The sequence below is a fragment of the Crinia signifera genome, chromosome 8 (assembly GCF_055691185.1).
Source record: "Crinia signifera chromosome 8, ASM5569118v1, whole genome shotgun sequence".
NCBI classification, from domain to species: domain Eukaryota; kingdom Metazoa; phylum Chordata; class Amphibia; order Anura; family Myobatrachidae; genus Crinia; species Crinia signifera.
Genome location: NC_139224.1, coordinates 12766674 through 12788994, shown reverse-complemented (window position 1 = coordinate 12788994; position 22321 = coordinate 12766674). Strand labels below are relative to the sequence as shown.

Sequence of the window (22321 nt, the reverse complement as noted above, 5' to 3'; positions counted from 1 at the left end):
TCCCATTTTTTTGGGATTAAGTCATATAGTTTAATAAAGGTTTGTCTTCTGGATTTTAATATAAGTATATAATTATAAGTTAATTATGTTCATGCTAATTTTATTAGTGGGATTGTTTGACGCAAGTGTGTGTAATTAACAATTATGTAAAGGGTATAGAAACCCATACCTGGAGACCCATGTGATCACCTTGAAAAAGCTGAAACTAATCAGTGAAACACATTGGTGGGCATAAGAGTGAGCACCCAAGAACATCTGCTGGAATCCTCTATACCATGGGTCTTCAACCTATGGCCCTCCAGATGTTGTGAAACTACATGTTCCAACATGTATTGCCAAATTTTTTCCTATAAGAGCATGCCAAAACTGTCAGGGCATGCTGGGAAATGTAGTTCCACAACATCTGGAGGGCCACAGGTTGAAGACCTGTGCTCTATACCATTCAAGTCACCTAACAGGTATGGAATCTGACCCACACAGAGTGGATATCTAAAGGCTCTATTTTGAAAGTCCTAAGGAGAAAATCCTCTAGCGGCAGCTCCATACAGCATTGGAAACCCTACATCTGTGAGGACACCTGGACTTTGTCACAGCCATGATTCCACCTATCCATAGTGGTGAGATTAATAACTGACAATTGTCTGATATTGTTATGAAGTAACACTTGAGGATCCCCTAACAATTGAGGAGTAACAATATCCTTGAGGTGCCGATTCCTAATTCATTGAGTGACTCTTTCCAATTGGGAAATTTACCACTTATTGTGTTTGTTTATTTTATATTTTTTTCTTAATTAATTAATTTTATTACAATTATCTATTGAATTTTTTTTTATTGTTTGTTTCAATTTCAGTCCCACTATCTATTTAATGCAGCACTGCTTTAATACTATTGTGTATATATTTCTATGAGCTCTCAAGAGTTTGACTATACCCTTACCCCAAGCAGCAGCTATTCTTAAGTGTTAGAAGCATCTCATACTAAGCGCCTAATTTTTTTTACCTTGGTAGAAAAGTTCTTAAATATTCCAGATACCTATCTCTATAGATAGAGATAGATATCTGGAGTATTTAGTATTGCACTCTGGTCGAGTGTAGTATGCTGGAGCGCCCTCCTTAAATTATATAAGTCCTCTTAGGAAGCACAGCGGCTCCCAGTTGAAGAATTAACGCGGCACTCACCATGCTTGTGATAGATGATGATGATTTCATTTTGTACTTTTCAAAGACCTGATAAAAATACTGTTTAGTCATCTATCACAAGCCTGGTGAGTGCCTAATAGTAATAAAATATAAATATATATATATATATATATATATATATATATATATAACACTCACCTCTTCCATGCTGAGATGGAAAAAGTAGTAAAGGACCAGCACACACAATAGTTTGATGAAGCTTGTATTAGAAGAATAACATGTTACAGAAAATGCATGTTGCCAGCAGACCCAACAGCTATTTCAACCAGCCGTTGCGGGTTTTCATCAACTCTGATGAAACATGTTGTTTCTAAAACAAGCTTCATCGTAAACTATTTTGTGTGCTGGTCCTTTACTGCTTTTTCCATCTCAGCGTGGAAGAATGGAGTTTGAACTGTCTCTAGGACAGTTATACAGGCACTACCCCTAGGCTTTTTTTCTCAAAAAAGCAGCAGCTAGATATGGGGATTGTCAATCCCCTATAGAAACATGAAAAGAAGAAAAAGGATGTGCTTGGAGGAAATTCATCAATTTATCACACAGCTTGCTGGAATTAATGATTGTATATGAATAATAAAAATGTAATTCAACACTGTATACAAAAAATGAAAAACTTTAAAAACAATTGATATGTGAGGATACTGGGATAGACACCCCTATAAGTTCCTCTTATTAGGATCTTGTTCCAAAAGTGTGGAGTACTTGCACTAATGTAATGGACAGTTCATAGAGCCACTCACAATTGTGGGGAGAAGTTCTGCGCTGAATTGCAGATGAAGAGTTTTACCCCTTGGAGTGTTGCTTAGCGGTTCTGTGTCCTGTTTGTACGCAAATAGCTGTTGCTGATGGTAGGTGACAAAGACCTGGTTCAGGAATCCAAATTTTTAATCCAAAGGTTGGAGGAATAATAGTGGGGTGTCTATGGCTGACGCATTTTGCTTTGGGGTTCCCAGCTATTTCAAAGGTACTGCTCCCCTGGTTGTATCCTTGTATTTATACCTAGGCCAATATGGCCACTAATTGATACAGCAGTCAGCTGTTTGTCCTGCACGCTGTGCGAGTAGACATAATAAACTTTTTCATCAAAAATTTTCATCAAAATGGCTACCCACAATTGAGGTAATCCGAACATGCATTGTTCTAGAAAGTACAAATATTAAAAACATTAAACAAAAAAAATCTATTCGTCAAATTTTAAATACTTTAAATCCATACACAACACATTTAACTTATCAATCCTTTTTTTGAAAACAATAAACTGTGGTAACCGGTCAAAAAATAAAAGAAAATATTAATTTGGAAAATTACCACTGAATCATTTTCTATGAAGCATGCTGGTGGACACTAGACCATGAGATATCCAATAAACACACCCAGGGAAATTAACACTCATGATTATGCTGAATGCGGAAATAATCTCCCGTCTGACTGACTTTTTATTGGATGCTTCACCATGGGCCTTATTCGAGTTCACTCTTTCTGACAAAATCCTTCTTAGATGGACAAAACCATGTGCACTACAGGGGGCAGATGTAACTTATGCAGATCTAATTAGACTTGGGTGGGGTTTTACTTCAAAGTGAGATCTATATTGCAGTGTTAAAATAATACAATACAAAATTGAGATTTCCAAACTGTATAGGGCGCAAGAGAGATCCTGATGATATTCGGACCGACAAGCTTTTCGACAAGTTTCTCCGTGTATATGGATTCCCTCCGTGTATATTTTTGAAAACATAAACCAGAGAAACCAGCAATTAGTTTGAGTTCAGATACATAGAAAGATTTCACAAGTGGAGCGAACAGAAAGAACTGAGGGTGAGCGTACCCCTACTCACTCTATGAGTGGCACTGTACGTGCACGTAGCGTGTACTTTCTCCTGTTGGAATCGATCTTCTCTATTCTCTCTCCTCGCTCCAAAGTGATGTGTATATCATGAAAAAGAATAATGAATAGTACTGTGTAAAACCCGTTTCCTTCTGGGTATATATGAATTTTTCAATAGGGAAAGTGATTATAGGGCGCACCTCACTCACCCGATCTCAGGGGGAGGTACACATATAAAGGTATCTTTAAATGTAGTGAACTTGTGACTCAATTCAATGGTGAAAAAAATAGGGCGTACCCCACTCACGGTAGATGTAGATGGTGTAAATGCCCGTAGCAGGTTCTTTTAAGTTTTTCTCTTTTATCCTGCGGGATATTCTCAATTTTTCTCCAAAATGTGAACATGAAATATAAATAAAAAAAAAAAAAAAACACAATGTGTAATTTCGTCCTAACTGGTCAGCATTTTAACCAGGGAACCCCAAATTGGTGTGTGCTGAATCGTACCAGGACTCACTCGTTAGAGGTTTTTATAAAGTATATAAAGGTATCTTTGTGAGGTGTGAATTTTATAGAAGATTCCTCCACCAAGACCAAAGTGCAGAAAATTTTCTTTACCCAGGGGTAGCAGGGTTTAGATGAAGAATGGTGGCGTACCAGACTTACGGGTTCGTAAGGCTTTATGTTCTCATAGCGTTTTCTTTATTGGGCTTATGTTTTTGAACCACACTGGACAATGCTTCATCCAACCATGTGCACCAATTGGTGCAGGATAAGACAAAAAAAGAGATATTTTTGTCTCAGTGTTTTGTGTTCAAAAACAGAGAAGGGGTTATCTGTTTATTCCTTATCAACCATAAATAAATTTGTTTCTTCTGTCTTTTTTTTTTATTTTTTTAAAAAAAAATTTATTCAGACAAATAGGTAAAAAAAGTTCAATCGCCCTTTGATGGTCACACACCATACAACCAGGGGAACACAATTCAAAAAGACCCACACGGTCATATAGAAAAAACAAAGCCGTTTAAAAGCCACAATAACAAGCATTACAAAAAAATAAAAAACATGATAAAAAAATACGTACATCCAATGAAGATTCGTGATAAAAAAGGGGGGTTGATGGCTGCTCACACTCAGGGCAGTTGGTGAGTGTGAGCAGCCATCAACCCCCCTTTTTTATCACGAATCTTCATTGGATGTACGTATTTTTTTATCATGTTTTTTATTTTTTTGTAATGCTTGTTATTGTGGCTTTTAAACGGCTTTGTTTTTTCTATATGACCGTGTGGGTCTTTTTGAATTGTGTTCCCCTGGTTGTATGGTGTGTGACCATCAAAGGGCGATTGAACTTTTTTTACCTATTTGTCTGAATAATTTTTTTTTTAAAAAAAATAAAAAAAAAAAGACAGAAGAAACAAATTTATTTATGGTTGATAAGGAATAAACAGATAACCCCTTCTCTGTTTTTGAACACAAAACACTGAGACAAAAATATCTCTTTTTTTGTCTTATCCTGCACCAATTGGTGCACATGGTTGGATGAAGCATTGTCCAGTGTGGTTCAAAAACATAAGCCCAATAAAGAAAACGCTATGAGAACATAAAGCCTTACGAACCCGTAAGTCTGGTACGCCACCATTCTTCATCTAAACCCTGCTACCCCTGGGTAAAGAAAATTTTCTGCACTTTGGTCTTGGTGGAGGAATCTTCTATAAAATTCACACCTCACAAAGATACCTTTATATACTTTATAAAAACCTCTAACGAGTGAGTCCTGGTACGATTCAGCACACACCAATTTGGGGTTCCCTGGTTAAAATGCTGACCAGTTAGGACGAAATTACACATTGTGTTTTTTTTTTATTTATATTTCATGTTCACATTTTGGAGAAAAATTGAGAATATCCCGCAGGATAAAAGAGAAAAACTTAAAAGAACCTGCTACGGGCATTTACACCATCTACATCTACCGTGAGTGGGGTACGCCCTATTTTTTTCACCATTGAATTGAGTCACAAGTTCACTACATTTAAAGATACCTTTATATGTGTACCTCCCCCTGAGATCGGGTGAGTGAGGTGCGCCCTATAATCACTTTCCCTATTGAAAAATTCATATATACCCAGAAGGAAACGGGTTTTACACAGTACTATTCATTATTCTTTTTCATGATATACACATCACTTTGGAGCGAGGAGAGAGAATAGAGAAGATCGATTCCAACAGGAGAAAGTACACGCTACGTGCACGTACAGTGCCACTCATAGAGTGAGTAGGGGTACGCTCACCCTCAGTTCTTTCTGTTCGCTCCACTTGTGAAATCTTTCTATGTATCTGAACTCAAACTAATTGCTGGTTTCTCTGGTTTATGTTTTCAAAAATATACACGGAGGGAATCCATATACACGGAGAAACTTGTCGAAAAGCTTGTCGGTCCGAATATCATCAGGATCTCTCTTGCGCCCTATACAGTTTGGAAATCTCAATTTTGTATTGTATTGTATCTTGTCTGGTTGTTGGGTGATAGCCGCGAGTGAGTACGAATTGAGGGCAGCAAAGCGCTAAACAGGGGTCTGATTCTATACCATCTATTGTTTCTGTATAGTGTTAAAATAAAGCAACCAGTATTTACCCTGCAAAGAATCACAAAAAAATCACCAAATCTATTTCTATCTGCACATGTTACATCTGCCCCCCTGCAGTGCACATGGTTTTGTCCATCTAAGAAGGATTTTGTCAGAAAGAGTGAACTCGAATAAGGCCCCATGAGAGGAAGAGTGAAAATCTCTGAAAAATGTACTACTCTGCTTATGGGCAGTCACTTGTACAAAATAAAATTTGGGTCTGATTTAAAAGTATTCACATTCATTCTCTTTTTATACTTAATGTTTTTTATGCTATTTTTCCCATAACAGATGTGGGCACATGTATTTAGAAAAGAAACGATGCACATGGTAATCAATACCAATAATGGCTTGGAAAGACAAAAAGAAACCCTAAAACATTCATAACTGCATGGCTACAAAAACTGCACAATTATTGAACTATTAAATGTTCTTTATTCACATTTCTTCCCTGATGGTTACAAAAAGTAAGTTAATTTTACCCTTTATTTTATGTGTTCTCAGATTAGAATAACCAATTGACTTTTTACTTGTGAGTTTTTAGACTGTCAGTACATTTAGGGCTTCAGATATCCAGTAATGCTGGCCACACACTAGACCAACTTTAATCCAAACATCCAAGTTGTTGGTTGCTTTGACCTAAAATCTGGAACTGTATGGGAGCACATGACAATCTGCAATTTGCTCACAAAACCAGGAACATGTACAAACTAATTTGTGAAATTTTCTAACTCAAACATTACTACAGTATGATATCTGAATGACGTTTTTGTCGGTTTCAAGACTTTCGGAGCAAATAACGGAATTAACAATTAGATTTCCTCCCATCCAGTACCAGATTATTATTCCATCCAACCAACTATTTTTATGAAAGTAGTGTACAATATGTCAAACATAAGATAGATGGAAATGCAAAAATAAACGCTGCAATGTGTTTGGCAAATAAGAGGCCAATACTTTTTTAATTTAATATTTGTAAAGCTTAAATTTTTTTCAAAAAAAGTTGGACTAGTGTGTATATCAGTGGTTCCTAAACTGTGTTCCATAAATCAATGGGGTGCCTCTGGGGCCCTGGGTTGGTGGTCGAGTACCAATTCAAATTCTTTATGCTCAAAGTAACATACCAAACCAGTGATTGCGGATGACATTCATAAACTATGTGGAGAAATCTAAGCAAACCCTGTTCCACACCACCTAACTAAACCAAAGGATGACCTATAAATACTATTTACTGTAATCTTTTTCTACATATCTTAAGTAACTTTTTGGCCTATACTCCAGTGCAGTGGTTCTCAATATCTGGGTCCTGACCCCAAAGTGGGTCCCAACCTTCTCAGCATGGGGTAACAACTCCTTGTTGCTGACCATCAGGTTGATAACTTTTCTAATCTCAGTCAGAAAAATTTGTTGAACTGTCTGTTATTTTAGACTCACATAATTTCACATACCTCACATAATTTAGTGCTTCCACAATGCTGCCATGTATGTGCTGTCTGCTGACTACACATGTGATTGGATGGGTTATGGTATATTAGACACCTCCCACTATGTTGTGCCTCCACAATGCTGCCATGTATGTGCTGTCTGCTGACTACACATGTGATGTGATGGGTTATGGCAGTGGTAGCCAACCCTAGCCCTAGCTAATTAGCTCACTTGTGATTCTGTGAGGAGACCTGCAAAACATGCACTGTTGGTAGCTCTCGAGGACTAGGCTTGGCTACCCCAGGGTTATGGTATATTAGACTCCTCCCATCACTCTGTGCCTCCACAATGCTGCCATGTATGTGCTGTCTGCTGACTACACATGTGATTTGATGGGTTATGGTATATTAGACACCTCCCACCATGTTGTGCCTCCACAATGCTGCCAATTATGTGCTGTCTGCTGACTACACATGTGATGTGATGGGTTATGGCAGTGGTAGCCAACCCTAGCCCTAGCTAATTAGCTCACTTGTGATTCTGTGAGGAGACCTGCAAAACATGCACTGTTGGTAGCTCTCGAGGACTAGGCTTGGCTACCCCAGGGTTATGGTATATTAGACTCCTCCCATCACTCTGTGCCTCCACAATGCTGCCATGTATGTGCTGTCTGCTGACTACACATGTGATTTGTTATTGTATATTAGCCTCCTCCCATCACTCTGTGCCTCCACACTGCTGCCATGTATGTGCTGTCTGCTGACTACACGTGTGATGTGATGGGTTATGGTATATTAGACTCCTCCCATCACTCTGTGCCTCCACAATGCTGCCATGTATGTGCCGTCTGCTGACTACACGTGTGATGTGATGGGTTATGGTATATCAGACTCCTCCCATCACTCTGTGCCCCCACAATGCTGCCATGTATGTGCTGTCTGCTGACTACACATGTGATGTGTTGGGTTATGGTATATTAGACTCCTCCCATCACTCTGTGCCCCCACAATGCTGCCATGTATGTGCTGTCTGCTGACTACACATGTGATGTGATGGGTTATGGTATATTAGACTCCTCCCATCACTCTGTGCCCCCACAATGCTGCCATGTATGTGCCGTCTGCTGACTACACGTGTGATGTGATGGGTTATGGTATATCAGACTCCTCCCATCACTCTGTGCCCCCACAATGCTGCCATGTATGTGCTGTCTGCTGACTACACATGTGATGTGATGGGTTATGGTATATTAGACTCCTCCCATCACTCTGTGCCTCCACAATGCTGCCATGTCTGTGCTGTCTGCTGACTACACGTGTGATGTGATGGGTTATGGTATATTAGATTCCTCCCATCACTCTGTGCCTCCACAATGCTGCCATGTATGTGCTGTCTGCTGACTACACGTATGATGTGATGGGTTATGGTATATCAGACTCCTCCCATCACTCTGTGCCTCCACAATGCTGCCATGTATGTGCTGTCTGCTGACTACACATGTGATGTGATGACCTTCTGCAGCAACTTGCTGGGGTCCTGTCATTATTTTTATTGTGTGATGGGGTCCCAAAGCAAAATAGTTTGAGGACCCCATGTCTATTGTGCCGTGATTCAAAAATGTTTGTGAACCACTGGTCTATAGCATAAGGCCCCCATACACTAGTGACATTTTGAAAAATTCCACCCAATTCTAAAGTATAGGGCCGTGAAATTGGGGCAAATAGCATGTTTGCCAGCCGTTCTGACCCAATGCGTCCAAGTTTGAAGTCGGACATGCTGCACATACGATAAATCATATGTGCAGCCATCAGCAGTACATCACGGTTGCTTTTTTTTACATACAAAGAATCTCATACAACTTCCCTTGAACTACACCATCAGCTCCCCGGAAGTCTTTTTTACATGCAATAAATCTTTTGTGATTTATCGTATATATAAAATTGGCACACCAAGTGCCAAATAGCATGTAAGTACTCCCAGGAAGCTCAAGGGAAATGTGTCAGAATTTCCCTTAACACAAGTTGGACTTATGTGTGGGGGCCGATTGAATTTTCTAAAATCAATATCCATGTGAATTTTTTTATTTATAAATGCAAAACATTCAGATAAAAATATGTATTTTAAACACCATGCAATAGGTCGTCTTTTAAAGATTTTATATATTTTACATAAATATTAAAATAATCTTCAAATGCTTTACCTTTTACCTAGGCATGTGCAATTTTCAGAAAATTGCAGAAAATATAACAAAGAATTGCCAGCTTTCCTAAAGAATCATCCACGAGAATTTGTGCAGTATGTGCTAAAATGACAGTTTAGCAATTTGGACAATGATCACAGAACTTTTTGTTAATATAGACAAAGGCATTTTTTGGTACAAAGGGGCAGATGTATTAAGCTTGGAGAAGAGATAAACTGGAGATAAAGTGAAAGGAGATAAAGCAGAAATTGAAAAGGTTGAAGTGAGGATTGAGGACTCTGAAAATGAAGATCAATTACTGGAAGCTGTCAGTCCAGTTGACCACTTGGTTAAACATAAATGGTATAATTCTGACATACAAAGACAGAGAGGAAATGTGCATATTGGGGCACATTGAGTAACATCTGTAAGAGTTTTTTTCCGGTGTCCCAGATATACTGTACTAAAAAACAGATAACAAGCTGTATTCTCCACTATTTTGTGGGGGAAATCATGTACTTGAGGTTAATTTTTTTTGTGCTGCCAGAAACAAATCAAAATAAATGATTGTGGGCTGTTTGCGATAGCAAACTGTGTAGCTCTCACAAATTCATTAAAATTATCGACAATAAAATGTGTCCAGGATGAGATGAGGTCTCATCTCCTAAAATTCCTTGAAAATCAGAAAATCGAGATGTTTCTACACAGCCCTTTTCAAATTGAGGATCAACGTGAAAATAAATGACACTTCACTGTTCTTGTCACTTTTTTAAAACATTTTTATTTAAATAATTTCAAATTTACATTTGAGTATGACAAATAAAAGAACGAATTTTCCATGGAAACATTGTCTGAGATTAATTATAACCATTGTGTATATATATATATATACAGAAACATAATATACATCACATCATCGACTGCTTACAACGTAAGAAACATTGGTGAGACGATGACAAAATATTCAGGGAAAAACCCAAGAGCTATCCGTAGTCCATCATGTTTAAAATCAATAGCTGGACAGTTGCCAGTCAAAGTCCTTGTCACTTATTTTTTACCCAATCAAAACATGATTCAGTGTATAATTTGGCTGCATTTCCCCTGTGCTGGTGTACAGAAATGGGATAAAAATTGTTATAAAATTTTATGCACAAAATGTTTAAAGTCATTTGTTTTTATTCATGTTTTTAAATGTTCTTACTTAGATAGTTTGATCTAATTAGGGCTTAGTTACACCCTGATCTATACAGCTGTAAATACCAAAGGTTGTCTTACATCATTCAAACGACAAATGTGCTGTAAAACCTGCAAAAGTTTTTTTATACAAAATTGGGTACTTGTGTACTTTCACGGCTCCCATCGCATGCCATCGCATGCCAAAAGTAGTGGCATGCGATGGCAAGCGATTTTTGCAGTTTTTTTTTTAGCATTTTTGAAAAATCGCATGCGGTCGCATCGCATGCGGTCGCATCGCATGCGATCGCATGCGATTTTTAACAGAAATGCATCCAAATGCATTGAAATTAGTATCAAACATGTTCAATGGCCCCCAAATATAATATTTGAGGCTGTACCACCCCCACTATCAACGCGATGGTATGCGATTTTTGCAGGGGTTTTTTTTTAGCATTTTTGAAAAATCGCATGCGGTCGCATCGCATGCGATGCGATCGCATGCGATCACATGCGATTTTTAACAGAAATGCATCCAAATGCATTGAAATTAGTATCAAACATGTTCAATGGCCCCCAAATATAATATTTGAGGCTGTACCACCCCCACTATCAACGTCAACCCGAAGCGTGGTGAGCGCAGTGAGCCCGCAAGGGGCAGCGGTACGCGTCCTACGACCTTTTCATACCCCCACTATCCACGTCGGCGTGGAGTTGAGAATAGAAAGTGTGGCGAGCGCAGCGAGGGGACGCGGACACCTGTGAAGCCCGCGAGGGGACACGGATACCTGTGAAGGTATCCGTGTCCCCTCGCCACGCTTCGGGCTCGGTGGCTCGCTGCGCTCGCCACACTTTCTATTCTCAACTCCACGCCGACGTGGATAGTGGGGGTATGAAAAGGTCGTAGGACGCGTACCGCTGCCCCTTGCGGGCTCGCTGCGCTCGCCACGCTTCGTGTTCGCGTTGATAGTGGGGGTGGTACAGCCTCAAAAATGACATTTGGGGGCCATTGAACATGTTTGATACTAATTTCAATGCATTTGGATGCGATGCGATCGCATGCAATTTTTTCCTATACGATGGACATCGTGGGAGCCGTGATTGTACACAAGTACCCAACATTGTTTAGATAATATATTCAATTTTTCTTCAGTACTGTTACTGGTTTGTTATAAAATGTAAATTTTTATATGAAAGATAAATAAAAAATTAAATGTGTGTTATTTAGCTTTATTGGATGTAACAAAATAAAATAGAAAAATAAGTTTACTATTACACAACAGCCACTGCATCTTTGTTTACAGCAGCTGTTCTTGGATACATAAGTGCTGCAGAAGGTGTCCTAAATGTTTATTAAAACAAAGTAGCAGTACGTATCTTATAAAATGTAGTGTCTGTTTTATAACATACCTACTGCTACTGTACTTTGTTTTCAATAAAAATGTACTGTTTTAAAAACCAACTTTAAAAAATGGTGAGAAAATGGTTAAAAAGGAGAAAAAAAAGGGGAAAATGCAGACACATTTACAAATAGAAGTAGAACATTAATAGATTCTGTAACAAGTCCCTTTGATTATATTCAGTCACCCCTGCTGGCCTTCCCAATCGATTGGGAGAATACAAAGAAAATTATACCAGACGGTTATCAAGCTCAAATCCTTCTTATTTATTTCGGTGCGTTTGTTTCTTATGCACAAAATATCTTAATTGCAACACACACATATCCCACCCCTCTGGGTTGGGTGCATACATTAATGCTCCTCAAAGGAGGGTTCACAGGCTAAATATTGGTTCAGCATAGCAAACGTGCTCTCTATCTTGTAAATTAAGGGATGTTCATTTACTGTACTGTCACCCCCCTGCCTACACCCATCTGAAAAGTCTCTCATGTTCTTGTGTGTTGAACGGACATATTGTAATCTCTGTACATTCTCTCTGTACCAAACCAAAATATTTCTCAGAGATGGTGTTTATCTATACTTTCCCAAGACAGAATGTAGGCTGTTATTGTTAAAAGCGGCTTAATAATAAAAGTCATGGCTAATCCTTGTGTAATGTTTAACTCATTGTAACCTTATAATCACTCAATTTCTGCTTTGCTTGACCCCTTGAGCCATAAGAGAACTCCTCTCCCATATAGAACAGGCTATAACTCTAACAACATACACCATTGCAAAATATAATAGTACAGCAATTGGGGCCTTACGCACTCTTTTCACCAAATAAAACAGTATAAATTTAAAAGCGAACAACAGTCAGAAAAATATTAGTATAATAATCACATCATGAGAAACATTTTACCAAGGGGACTTTGTAAACAAAGAATATTTTGAAACCTAAGGTTTATATTTCATAACTGTTGGACCATCAAAATTATTTTAGATAATTGTGGAGGGTCGTATTTTTACCAGTATTGGGCCAGAGCTGTTCTGATTGCAATGAAGATGTAATGAATCACTTATTTGTTATAACATTGGACTGACAGGAAAATGGTTTAAGAGTTTCCGGAAAAAAATAAAAAAACTCTATCCATAATGGTTAAATGATAGGAAATAACCAAAAGACATGAATTAAATTGCTCTTTAACCCACAGTTCTTTCTGCAAAATACAGAGGTTCTGTCCAGATTTTATGCAGTGTAACTGGGGTATGATATAACTAATGTATAAGTTTAAACATGTCTGAATTATTTATACATTTGGACATCTTAAAAATGTTTGTGAAGTGAACAGCCCAACCCAGTCCCATTTATGTTTTATCGCTAGCTTCTTATCTTCCAAAGAGGACAGATGACTTCTATACGACACAAATACCATTTTTGAATTGGGAGAAGATTCTGAGGTTAAGGGTTGCAAACCAACGGATACAAAAGATATCCAATGACTAACTTGGAGATATTTGTATAATTCACAAGAGGGTAGTGACTATTGCTCCTGAAGTTGTAGAAAATATTTGATTTGCTGGTTATCCTACAGATCCTGCAATTTCAATATACTTTATTCTGAATCAACTAAGTAAAGACAAATCTGGTATCAATTGTGACACTGCCAATATGGATAAATTAGAGGATGGAAGGGAAAACTCAAACAAATAAACAATCTGATATACTCTTCAGTCTAAGATATAGAGGGGCTTCTGTGCGTATCAGTCCACAGAAGGTGTGGTTGGAGGAAGGTAAACAGTGGAAGCTTTTATCAGGGTAAGGGGGGGGGCAAGCTAGTCTCTAGTAAGCAAGCATGTTATAATTAAAGTTTACGACCGGGCAAACCTACCTAAGGTTTAGATTTAAATAGATGAGCTGTAGTCATTATTGGTCCTATATATACTAAACTGATTTGAGTAAGTAGGTATAGTTGTAGTGAATTACATCTTGCATTAAGATAGGAATCTGTATACTGAGTTAATTAATGGGTTTTCAATGAACTTAAGGTAGACTAATCTAAGCCTTGTGGTAAAGCTTCAGTTTTAGGTATTCAACAAGGAGGAAACGGCTGAATATTCATCTAGAATACCATGAAGTACAGCTAAAGAAGACTCATGTTTTATTACAAATAAGAGAACATCAACGGCAAAACAGATGATTTTATGCTTGGAAGAACCAACAGATAAGCCCCCTCACAATCATTAGCAGTGTTTTTTTGTTTGTTTCTGCCAAGGGTTCCACATATTATACAAAAAATTAAAAGAAAATGTACACCCCTGTCTGGTACTATTGGCAATGTTAAAGCACCTACATAGAAACTCATTGCAGAGAAGGCCTTTGATAGGCTAGACTAGCTCTATATATGTAATGGCCCACATTACACAATGGCTCCCGCATCATCACCGAGAAAGCCATTCATCTGCTGGTATTACCAGCAGATGAGTGGCTTTGAGGATGGCTTGCATAGCACAGCGCTATGCAAAGCCGTCCTCAAAGCTGCTCATCTGCTGGTAATACCAGCAGATGAATGGCTTTCCCGGTGATGATGCGGGAACGATCACCGCTCATCGCCGGGCCATACACAGTAAGCGTCTTTGAGCTGAAAGCCGCTCAAGCTTGGTGTTTTGAGCGGCTTTCAGCTCAAAGTCACCCAGTGTGTATGGGCCATTACACATATAGAGATAGTCTAGCCTATCGAAGGCCTTCTCTGCATCGAGAAAGTAAGGAAATAAGGGTAAGATTAAGTGAAAGAGCTTCTAGAAGGATAAATCCCCTCCTTTTTTGGTCAGGTGCCTGATCTGACCCAACAAAATGGACACAACTTAATAATGGGAAATCAAACCTGGAAGAATAGATTTTAACTAGTTAACTATTATTTGAGCAAAAAGTTTTATATACATATTTTATGTCAAAATATAACTTTTATTAGTGAGATGAATACAAAGAATAAGCACCACAAGAAAACCTACGCAGAGGTTTCATAATAAAAATAAAAATACCAATAGGTACATTTAACATATTATATAGACAACTCTTTTGTTTTTAAGATATTATTATGATAAAGAGTAATAAAAAGTAGTAAAGTAAGAGGAAAAGCCAGAAGAAGGGCAATGGAGAGAAAGAAAAGCGAAAAAAGGTGGAGAAGGGGAGCTGGGGGGGAATATAAAAAGGGATCCAACCCGACTGGACAATATAATCACCGGACGGTCAGGCAAACTAGCACAGGGTCATTACCCAGGTTATTTAGTGAAAAGCCAGAGGGACATTGAAGTAAGTGGTCCAGGGATCCCAGACTTTAATGAATTTTGTAGTAGAGCCTTTCAAAATGCTGGTAATGTACTCCATAGAATGGATATGCCAGATCTTGGCAGTGATTTCAGCCATTGTCAGAAGATCCGAAGATCTCCAATGCAGAATCTGGCCGCGAGAACTATATGAGTGAAAAGTTTGTTCTGTGCGCAAGATGCCTCTGGGATATCCATGGAAAGGAGAAAACAACCAGCCTTGAAGGCATTATGTATAGATATAATGGTTAGCCAGAGCTGCTATATTTTCCCAGAGAGAGATTTAATCCCACCAAGTATGTAGAAATGTGCCATCCAGATATTTACATCTCCAACAAAGGGGGGAAATCTCTGCGTTCATTTTGTTAAGCCTGACTGGGACATAGGGCCTTATTCTAGTTCACTCTTTCTGACAAAATCCTTATTAGATGGACAAAACCATGTGCACTGCAGGGGGGCAGATGTAAAATGTGCAGAGAGAATTAGATTTGGGTGGGGTTTTACTTCAAAGTGAGATCTATATCGCAGTGTAAATATAAAGCAGCCAGTATTTACCCTGCACAGAAACAAAATAACTCACCCAAATCTAATTCTCTCTGCACATTTTACATCTGCCCCCCCTGCAGTGCACATGGTTTTGTCCATCTAAGAAGGATTTTGTCAGAAAGAGTGAACTAGAATAAGGCCCATAGTACCATCTATAAAATAATTTGTATGCATTTTCTTTCAATCTTACACATATCGAGATAGAGGCTACGTTAGTGTAAATATCAAACCATTCATCATCCTCAAGTGTCTCCCCCAAATCCGTTTCCCACACTTTTTCATGTGAGTCTCTGGTGTTTGAACTAGGAGGCAACAATAAAAGGTACAGAGAAGATATAAGATCTGACTGATTGGGGTGCTTAGCATATTTATTGGATATGTCGAGTTAATGCTATCAAAATTAATTTACTACTGTGACTACTTTATTCTTTTCAAATCCTACTGGTCCAGGTTCCTACAAATGTCTTTAAGCTCCTTTAATGTGATATTATGAACTTTATTTGGTCCAAGAAAAAGCCTAGAGTGAACCGTTTGGTAATTCAGAGATGTTCATCGGAGGGCAGCCTTGTGGTCCCAGACTTTAATTCATATTACCTAGCTGCGAGATTGGTACAATGGTACTTTGGAATAGACCCAACTCCGAGAGGGTTTGGGTAGGGATTGAATCTCAGGTTCTCAAGATGCACTCTGTTTCTTCGCTGTGGTGGATACCTAGAAAGGCCCAACCCAAAAATAATAGGACCACCCGATAATTTCTCATGGGATATGACCAACAGACAACTCAAACTCGCCCCCCCCCAGCCCGTTGGTACCATTGTTTGACAACCCCAGCTTTCGTCCAGATTGTTCCCTGAACTCTTTTGGTTATTGGTGTAACAGTGGGATTAGATTCCTTAATGATATTTCCCAAACTACTACCTTCTCTGCCTTTGCAGACATTCAAACTTCACACTCAATCCCTGATAAAAATTTATTTTAATACCTCCAAATCAGAGATTTCCACTTCTCGGTCAAATCACAAATCACTGCTAGGCCCCTTTCTTCAGTAGAGTACCTTTTTTATATACATATTTTCTATTGCAATTGGTATATAATTCTGGCACATTGTCGAGTTCTCACCTGCCTTGTTGATTTTAATACTTGATTGTGATGAATTATGGGAAGTATAATTGAAAGGATTAACCAGAAATGTGGAGAGAGAGGATTTAAAAGACACACACAAATTATTAATGAACCTATTGGGACAAGGGGCCTTATCTTTTATAAATTATGTTATTGCAGCCTGGACTTCATCACTGCTCAATAGGATGGATAGAGAAGTAGAGTAATCTGGAGAAATACCTTTAAAATTTACAGAACCTAAGTATTAGTTAATTGTTTCAGTGGCTTGAGGAATAGAATAATCAGGGTTACCAAAAGATTAAATCCTAATTAATAGCTTTTTTGGAACCTCTGTTTATGTGAAAATAATCTACTCGCTCAGTAACCCAAGGTATAGAAACAATGATTTAATTAGCAATGGCTAATTTGGACCTGAAGGTATGAATGTATTTAATCTAAAACTAGCTTAAACTATGCATGAGTTAACTAGTTCTTTCCTTGGGAGTTAATTTGTTGAGGTTCTAATGTTACCACTTGAGATTCATATGCCACCTGGACTTCTTGATTGGTCTTCATGATTTTAACCAGTGCCTGAATTAGAGCCCCTCAAAATATCACCTTTTAGGGCACACCAGTGATTAGTAATAGATGCATCAATAGGGCATTTGTGTCCAGATACATGGTCAAAGAATTCAGATTAATTAGTTTACCCTAAGGCTGTGTACACACGGGGGCGATTTTGTCTAATATCGCGGGCAATATGGTCGCTGAGCGACCATATTGCCTGGGATGGGAGCGTGCACCGGTGATCTATCACCCTGGTGCGCGCTCCCGTTTTCTCCCCCCGTAGTAATCACAGGAACATGCTCCTGCGACCAGCAGATTTCCACTGCCGGGCTCCCCCGGCAGCTTCTTTTGCATCAGCGACCATCTCTGGTCGCTGGTGCAAATGGGACACTGAGCGATATATTGCTCATCGCGTGTGTACGGGGCTTTAGGCTCTGATAAAACTAAATCCTAATATGGTCTGTGGGGAGGGGTAGATGAAGCCAACGACAAACTAACGGTGCATAATCAGACCAAAATATAAGTTAAATATTGACATACGAGTTAGTTTGAAGAGACTATTAATCACACAATACTAGCAATACAAGAGTATGATCTATGTACTGTGGAGTAGTAAGTATTCTATAATTGCAGGATTTTTCATCTACAAATATTGTACAATGGAAAGAGGAGACTGTTTATGCTGCCTTGCATTGTCACATTGTCAGCTTAAAAGTTTCCTTCTGAATCATTTTAAAAAGAGCCATGGACTCCTCTAAGCATGGTCTCCTGGAACTTTGTTCTCCAGTTGCCATTACATCTAAAAGTTATCTTATCTGACTACTTTGAAGAATAAAACCCAAAGTAACTCATTATGGAGGGTGCACTTGTCTTAATTTGCAATGAATATGTAGCTAGAATCACTGCCCCTGGCCAAATGGAAACTTTTTTTCTAATGAGTACCCAGTTCAGTAATGGCAGCGGTAAGTCACTCCCGAGCTCATGTTGTGTTGAAGCAGCTGAGGCCCTGTGGCCTAATGGATAAGGCATCAGCCTCCGAAGCTGGGGATTGTGGATTCAAGTCCCACCGGCGTCGCTTCTCTTTAAAATTCATGCTGAAATTTCCTCTTGAGTTATTTTGGTACACAACCATCTTTAAGCCAAATCAATCTCATGTGTTTGACTTGAAGCATCTGGAAAAAAATTGACATATGTCCATGAAAGATAGATGTTGAACAATGGAACGAAAGGACTGTTTAAGCTGCCTCACATTGTCAACTTAAAAGTTTCATTCTGAATAATTTTAAAAAGTGCCTTGGTCTCCTGGAACTTTGTTCTCTAGTTGCTCTTACATCTAAAAGCTATTTTATCTGACTACGTTGAAGAAGAAAACCCAAATATACTCGTTTCTTTCTTATTGTGCAATGAATATGTAGCTAGATTCTCTGCCCCTGGCCGAATGGCAACTTTACACTTATGAGTACCCAGTCTAGGAATGGCAGGTGTATGTCACTCCCAAATTCACTTTCCAGGTCCAGCAGTTGAGACCCAGTGGCCAAATGGATAAGGCATCAGCCTCCGGAGCTGGAAATTGTGGGTCGCTTCTCATTAAATCCTTTCAAGGTCATGCTGATATTTCCTCTTGGGTTATTTTGATACACAACCATCTTTAAGCCAAATTGATTTCACGTGATTGACTTACAGCAACTGAAAAAAATGAAATATTTTCATGAAAAATAAGGGTTGTACAATGGAAATTGAGGATCATTTAATCTGCCTCACATTGTCAAAGGAAAAGTTTCTTTCTGAATACATTTTTATACTGCCGTGGACTCCTGGAAGCATGGTCTCATGGAACTTTGTGCTCCAGTGGCTCTTACATCTAAAAGCTATCTTATCTGACTACTTTGAAGAATAAAACCCAAAGAATCTTTTTTTTTAAATAACACTTGTCTTAATGTGCAATGAATATTTAGCTAGAATCACTGCCCCTGGCCAAATGGAAACTTTTTTGCAATGAGTACCCAGTTTAGTATTGGCAGTGGTAAGTCACCCCCGAGCTCATGTTGTGTTAAAGCAGCTGAGGCCCTGTGGCCTAATGGATAAGGCATCAACCTCCGAAGCTGGGGATTGTGGGTTCAAGTCCCACCTGGGTCGCTTCTCTTTAAAATTCATGCTGATATTTCCTCTTGGGTTATTTTGATACACAACCATCTTTAAGCCAAATCAATCTCATGTGATTGACTTGAAGCATCTGGAAAAAAAATGACATATGTCCATGAAAGATAGATGTTGAACAATGGAACAAAAGGACTGTTTAAGCTGCCTCACATTGTCAACTTAAAAGTTTCATTCTGAATAATTTTTAAAAAGTGCCTTGGTCTCCTGGAACTTTGTTCTCTAGTTGCTCTTACATCTAAAAGCTATTTTATCTGACTACGTTGAAGAAGAAAACCCAAATATACTCGTTTCTTACTTATTGTGCAATGAATATGTAGCTAGATTCTCTGCCCCTGGCCGAATGCAAACTTTACACTTATGAGTACCCAGTCTAGGAATGGCAGGTGTATGTCACTCCCAAATTCACTTTCCAGGTCCAGCAGTTGAGGCCCAGTGGCCAAATGGATAAGGCATCAGCCTCCGGAGCTGAGGATTGTGGGTCGCTTCTCATTAAATCCTTTCAAAGTCATGCTGATATTTCCTCTTGGGTTATCTTGATACATAACCATCTTTAAGCAAAATTGATTTCATGTGTTTGACTCACAGCAACTGAAAAAAATGAAATATTTCCATGAAAAATAAGGGTTCTACAATGGAAATAGAGGATTGTTTAATCTGCCTCACATTGTCAACGGAAAAGTTTCTTTCTGAATAATTTTTAATACTGCCGTGGACTCCTGGAAGCATGGTCTCATGGAACTTTGTGCTCCAGTGGCTCTTACATCTAAAAGCTATCTTATCTGATTACTTTGAAGAATAAAACTCAAAGAATCTTTTTTTTTAAATAGCACTTGTCTTAATGTACAATGAATATTTAGCTAGAATCACTGCCCCTGGCCAAATGGAAACTTTTTTGCAATGAGTACCCAGTTTAGTAATGGCAGTGGTGAGTCACTCCCAAGCTCATGTTGTATTAAAGCAGCTGAGGCCCTGTGGCCTAATGGATAAGGCATCAGCCTCTGAAGCTGGGGATTGTGGGTTCAAGTCCCACCTGGGTCGCTTCTCTTTAATTCTCATTAAAACCTTTAAAAGTCATGCTGATATTTCATCTTGTGTTATTTTGGTACACTTTAAGCCAAATCAATCTCATGAAAGGTAAGTGCTGAAAAATGAAACGAAAGGACTGTTTAAGCTGCCTCACATTGTCAACTTAAAAGTTTCATTCTGAATAATTTTAAAAAGTGACTTGGTCTCCTGGAACTTTGTACTCTAGTTGCTCTTACATCTAAAAGCTATCTTATCTGACTACGTTGAAGAAGAAAACCCAAATAAACTTGTTTCTTACTTATTGTGCAATGAATATGTAGCTAGATTCTCTGCCACTGGCCGAATAGAAAATTTAAACTTATGAGTACCCAGTCTAGGAATGGCAGGTGTATGTCACTCCCAAATTCACTTTCCAGGTCCAGCAGTTGAGACCCAGTGGCCAAATGGATAAGGCATCAGCCTCCGGAGCTGGGAATTGTGGGTCGCTTCTCATTAAATCCTTTCAAGGTCATGCTGATATTTCCTCTTGGGTTATTTTGATACACAACCATCTTTAAGCCAAATTGATTTCACGTGATTGACTTACAGCAACTGAAAAAAATGAAATATTTTCTTTTAATTCAATAGATTTTTATTGAGAATGACCAGGTATAACATTTTAACATTAGCAATATGCATAGTAAGTTAGAGTACATTATATACATTTGAGAAATTAGAGAGAATATAAAAAGACACTCAATATGGGTATAATGTTAGATACTATTCCACGTGGCCATTAATTTTGTGTTTTATGGTCAATACAGTATTAATACAAAACCATGAAAGTTGGTTAAAGGAGATTGAGATGGGAGGGTGGGGAAAAGGGGGGGGGGGTTGAGGAAAGGGGAAGAGAAAGACATGTATGCAAATGCATAAACATATTCAGAGCTTTGTCTACATGTACATACATACATATGAACATTTATCTATTTAAATGGGTCGAAAGAATCGCTAAGTAATTGCAGCAGAGTGAAGTGACAGAGAAACAGGTAAAGAAAGAAAGGGAAAAAAAAAGGGAAAGAAAGATGAAATATATAAATATATATATATATATATATATATATATATATATATATATATACATATATATAATAGGAAAGAGACAAGGAAGAAGAAGAAGAAGAAGAAGAAGAAGAAGAAGAAGAAGAGGAAGAGCCCTCTCAGCGGAGTCCGGGTAGTGGTAGAACACGAGAGAGATACCACGGGGACCATATTGTGTGGAACTTGGCTACAGAATTGTTCCGGAGACTAGTGATGTATTCCATCTCGGCTATGTAGTTAATCCTATTTATCAAAGCATTCAGGGAGGGTGCATTGGTATCTTTCCAGTGCTTAGCTATTAGAGATTTGGCTGCCATGCATATATGCATGGTAAACTTGTCCTGATGTTTAGGGAGGTCGGGGATAGGGGCGTGAAGTAAGGTGATAGAGGGGGAGAGGTCGAGCCTTTGTCCCAAACATTGCCTAATCAGGGTTTCAACCAGGTTCCAGAATGGACGAAGAGAGGTGCAAGTCCACCATGTGTGGAAAAAGGAACCTACTTGTCCACATAGCCTCCAGCATTGGTTCGATGTAGCGGGGAATATGGAGTGTAGCCTGGTGGGCACTAAGTACCAACGGGTGTAAACCTTGTAACACGTTTCTTTAATTGCTACGCTTAGGGAGGATTTGGCTATACGCAATCTAATTTTTTCCCATTGCTCGTCTTCCATTGTTTGGGAAAGATCTGCTTCCCAGGCTAGTTC

At 38.6% G+C, this 22321-nt stretch overlaps 1 non-coding gene across 1 annotated transcript; it reads left to right on the top strand.

The window, feature by feature from the left end:
* Positions 1-19414: 19414 nt before the first annotated feature.
* Positions 19415-19487, top strand: TRNAR-CCG (transfer RNA arginine (anticodon CCG)). The gene has a single exon. It is a non-coding gene; the product is annotated as a tRNA-Arg (tRNA).
* The last annotated feature ends 2834 nt before the right edge of the window (positions 19488-22321 follow it).